At 28.8% G+C, this 5,095-nt stretch overlaps 2 long non-coding RNA genes across 2 annotated transcripts; both read left to right on the top strand.

Moving 5' to 3' along the window:
* Positions 1 to 584: 584 nt before the first annotated feature.
* Positions 585 to 1,317, top strand: LOC142230087 (uncharacterized). The gene is made up of 3 exons (XR_012720575.1): positions 585 to 637; positions 809 to 872; positions 1,264 to 1,317. It is a non-coding gene; the product is annotated as an uncharacterized LOC142230087 (long non-coding RNA).
* Positions 1,318 to 1,457: 140 nt separating this feature from the next.
* Positions 1,458 to 1,812, top strand: LOC142228275 (uncharacterized). The gene is made up of 2 exons (XR_012720117.1): positions 1,458 to 1,534; positions 1,628 to 1,812. It is a non-coding gene; the product is annotated as an uncharacterized LOC142228275 (long non-coding RNA).
* The last annotated feature ends 3,283 nt before the right edge of the window (positions 1,813 to 5,095 follow it).

Raw genomic sequence — 5,095 nt, forward strand, 5'->3', positions numbered from 1 at the left:
TATTTTTGTTCATTTAGTGGCTTGTGTGTGTGTGTGTTTGTTATTCGTTGATGGTTTTTGGCTGGATGAGGTGTTGTTTTCAATAAAGGCACATGTGTTTTTGTTGTTGTAGGAATGTTTTGGCTTTGCTTGGTTTTGTTTGGCATGCTACAGTTGTATAGTTGGCGTTGGCGTGGGCTGTTGCATCTTTTAAGTAGGGATGCAACAAGGGACTATAAAGGCATGGAATATTTTGGATTTTTGAGACATATATTGGTGTTTGTTTATTAAACCTTTTAAATGAAAGTTATTGATATTTTATCGGTAGCTTAGAAAAAAGTTATTACAAATATTTAGGAAAATATGTTGAAATTGAAAGTGTATTGAAATTTTTATTATTCTATGTACAAAATTAATATTCAATTCCAGATGAATTTGGAAAATTTTTGTTATATCTCAGCGAATAGTTTATTCATAAATTGGTAAGTATTTTTTTAATATGGCTTTCTTTTGAAAAGAATATTTTTTATGTATATTATTATTTGTTAATTATTTTTTTTTGGAAACCAGTTTAATGTTTTTCTTTGTTGTAAAAGAGATATTTAATTTCAGAGCAACTCCAGACGGATTCAAACAAATTTAAAAAGGTAGAGAATTGGTAAGTTTTCTTTTAAAAATTGGCGTTCTTTCAACTAGAATATTTACGTTTTTATGACCTTTTTATCATCAAAATTACAGGTTTTTAATACCTTATTTTAGTATTTCTTTAATTAATTTTTTTGGAAACTAATGTAATATTTTTAATGTAAAAATAAATATTTAATTTCAGAATAACCCCTTAAAATTTGGACAAATTTTTAGTACTCCTTTGCCTGTAATTTAATAGTGAATTGGTAAGTTTTCTTTAACTTTCTTTTAACCCTGAATAGCCATCCTTATTTTTTGTATATTAACGTCATCCTTCGTCATTTTGACTACGGCTGATTTCAAGACGATATAATTTTCATCGTGAGCGAAAAAGTGAACCAAACTTGCATTTATTTTCTTATTCAATTTGGTTTTAAGTAGTATAAAACAAAAATTCATAAAACGGTCGAATTAGTGTAACTTAAATTTACCATTTCCCAATAGACTAAAATGCATTTTAAATCGAAAATAAAATTACGTCATTTTGATGACTGTCTAGGAATATCAAGAATATTTGGTTTTTTATGCATATTATTATTTTTTTCATTAGATTTTTTGAAAAGTTATTTAATAATTTTATTTAATATTTAATTTCAGAGTAACCCAAATAAATTTGGACAACTTTTTATATTTCCCCTCAGCGTACAATTTAATAGAGAATTGGTGAGTTTTATATTAAAACTTTGGCTGTCTTTCAACTAGAATATTTATTTTATTATATCTTTCACATCGATAACAGCACAGTTTTATGAGTTTATTTAGAATACTTCATTATTTCTCTAATTGTTTCAGGTACAAATTTTATGAGATACGTTTTCCAAAGAAAAGTTGAATTCCTTACACCATTTGATAAAATGCCCCAAATATGGTAAGTTACAAGCTAAAATGAAGAATTAAAAATTATATTTCATTACATGGTATTAATTTTTATTAATTTTCATTATTGTTTCCATTTTTCCAGCAAGATATGTGAAAAAATTACCTACGATGAATAAAAAAAGGATAAGTCAAAATGTCCAAACAGCGGGTTCAAATGAACTACTCTCTTTTCCATGTGGTCATAATTTTTATTCACAAAAAACATTGTATTAAGAACTTTCATCATAAGTTTTTATAATAAAGTACTTTTGCTTAAAGATAGTTTAATTTTAATGTATGAAAATTCTCATAATAGTAAAACGGTTTGTTGTTCCTTTAATTATTTAATTTCTCTATACTGTGGAATGATTGATTTAAAAATAGTCTAGTCGTCGACATTTTAAAGAGACTGTTAACCAATTTTTATTATCGGGTTTCCCACAAAATCAGCAAGTAAACCAAAATAATACTGACTTTTTAACTTGGTAGGTGTATATAAATCTTATGGTGTTGTAAAAATGAACTAACCTACAATGTTATAGATGAACTAAAATTTAAGAAAATTATAAACTAGACAAGTTGAAAAAAATCTTAAGGGCTAAATCATGGTCAATATTACTACAGTTTAGTTCATTTTGCAATGGAAAAGGGTTCACTGTTTTTTCAGTGTACTAACACCACGTACCAAATGTGAATAGTGATAAAATTTTGACAAATGAGGCTCCGGAGGTCAAATCTGGGTATCGGTTTATATGGGGGCTATATATAATTATGTGGACCAATTTTTGCATGGTTGTTAGAGACCATATATTAACACCATGTACCAAATTTCAGCCGGATCGGATGAAATTTGCTTCTCTTAGAGGCACCGTAAACTATATGGGGGATCGGTTTATATGGGGGTTAAATATAATTATGGACCGATGTGGACCAATTTTTGCGTAGTTGTTAGAGACCATATACTAGCACCATGTACCAAATTTCAGCCGGATCGAATGAAATTTGCTTCTCTTAGAGGCTCCGAAAGCCAAATCGGGGGATCGGTCTATATGGGGGCTATATATATTGATGGACCGATGTGGACCGATTTGTGCATGGTTGTTAGAGACCATATACTTACACCATGTACCAAATTTCAGCCGGATGGGATGAAATTTGCTTCTCTTAGAGGCTCCCCAAGCTAAATCTGGGGATCGGTTTATATGGGGGCTATATATAATTATGGACCGATGAGGACCAATTTTTGATGGTTATTAGAGCCTATATACTAACACCATGTACCAAATTTCAGCCGGATCGGATGGAATTTGCTTCTGTTAGAGGCTCCGCAAGCCGAATCGGGTGATCGGTTTATATGGGGGCTATATGTAATTATGGGCCGATATGGACCACGTTTTGCATAAAAAAATTGACAAAATTTTCAATAAAATAAAATTTGAATAAAAATTTTTAAAGAAATAAAAATTTGACAAAATTTTCTATAGAAATAAACTTTTGACAAAATTTTCTATAGAAATAAAATTTTGATAAAATTTTCTATAGCAATCAAATTTTTTCAAAATTTTCTGTATAATAAAATTTTTACAAAATTTTCCATAGAAATCAAATTTTAACAAAATTTTCTATACAAATAAAATTTTAGCAAAATTTTCTATAGAAATAAACTTTTGACAAAATTTTCTATAGAAATAAACTTTTGACAAAATTTTTTATAGAAATAAATTTTTGACAAAATTTTCTATAGAAATAAACTTTTGACAAAATTTTTTATAGAAATAAGTTTTTGACAAAATTTTCTATAGAAATAAAATGTTGACAAAGTTTCCTATAATAATTTTCAATAGAAATCAAGTTTTTACAAAATTTTCTGTACAATAAAATTTTTACAAAAATTTTCTATACAACTAAAATTTTAACAAAATTTTCTATCTAAATATATTTTTAACAAAATTTTTTATAGGAATACAATTTTTACAAAATTTTCTGTACAAAAAAATCTTTACAAGATTTCTATGCAAATAAAATTTTAACAAAATTTTCTATACAAATAAAATTTTAACAAAATTTTCTATAGAAATAAACTTTTGACAAAATTTTCTATAGAAATAAACTTTTGACAAAATTTTCTATAGAAATAAAATTTTAACAAAATTTGATCGATGTAAACTGAATTTGGCATATCTCTTTTTATGTCCTCCATCCTAGGATGGAGGACACCTAATTATGTTATTCCGTTTGTAACACGCCGAAATATTGCTTTCAGAACCATAAAGTATATGTATTCTACATCGTGGTGGAGCTATGAGCAGGGTTGCCATAGTTGGTAGAATTCTATCAAAAATTGTACATTTTTTACTCTTTGCTAGATTAGTAGAATTCTATAACTTACAATTTAGAGGACGACGTTAAGAAGTTTTAAGATAGAAAATATTACCACAGCCGAAGTAATTCGATTGTGGATGACAGTCTTTAGTAGAAGTTTCTATTCAATCCGTGGTGAAGGGTGCATAAGATTCGGCCCGGCCGAACTTACAGCCGTAAATACTTGTTTACTTTGAAGTAATCGTTATAATGTGGATTTTCCATTTGGCATTTCAAATTGGAAAAGAGAATGAAAATACCATGAAAGAACTTTTGGTTTAACTAAGGTCAATGTGTCTTTAATAATCCTGAAAAATTCATCAAAATTAATAAAATTGTCTTTAAATTTGTTGTCTTTTTGCATCCTTACAATAAAGCAAAACAGCGTTCAAAAATAAGAGATGTCTTTCAATACTTTATTTTCAAGACGATCTTAAGTTGAAACATATCATTATTTCTACTTGAAAGCTGAAAAACAAAAACAATAAATTAAAATTTCTTTTCTAGAATCAAGTACGCAAAACTCAAATTTAAAAGAGAAATGTGCTTGAAATGCATCCTTGCTTCAATTCTCCGTTTCTTTGGCTCGGAATAGATAACAAAATCATTAGTGTACACTCATTGGAACCGGTCATGTTTTTTTAGTGTAAAGTCTACAAAGGCGGGCGGATAATAAAAAAAATTGAGGAGGGTTAATTTGGACCGGACACGTAGTTCATAAACAATCCCCGAAACATGGGTCTGCTGAAATATTCCAAAATTATTGTCCCCTAACCATATACTGATGTAGGGCACACATTGTTAGTTTTAATTCTCCACAATCATTATGAATTTTTCTTTGTGCATTACAATGTATTAAAAAAACTAAATGCCTTGTCTTTTGTTCTAAGACAAACCAAGACGGCGGTGGTGATAACAATAACAAAAACATAAACGGAAATAAGGACATTCCGGAAGATGAAGGAAAAAAATCCATTCAATGGTGATATTAAATGCAAAACACTTTGCTCGACATTGCACATACACATACACATGCACTCACACACACATTTGCATATATTCACTTGAATTTTGGTATGGTCTGTGGTTTTACTCCTATTCTTGGTCACTTGCACCTTCTCACCCTCTTTTGGGGTTCTTTAAATCATTCGTCTTCTATTGAATTTGAGCTTTGGTTTTTGCCTTTACAGTAACTGCTGCTGTGGTGGTT

The sequence above is a fragment of the Haematobia irritans genome, chromosome 3 (assembly GCF_050003625.1).
Source record: "Haematobia irritans isolate KBUSLIRL chromosome 3, ASM5000362v1, whole genome shotgun sequence".
Taxonomy (NCBI): domain Eukaryota; kingdom Metazoa; phylum Arthropoda; class Insecta; order Diptera; family Muscidae; genus Haematobia; species Haematobia irritans.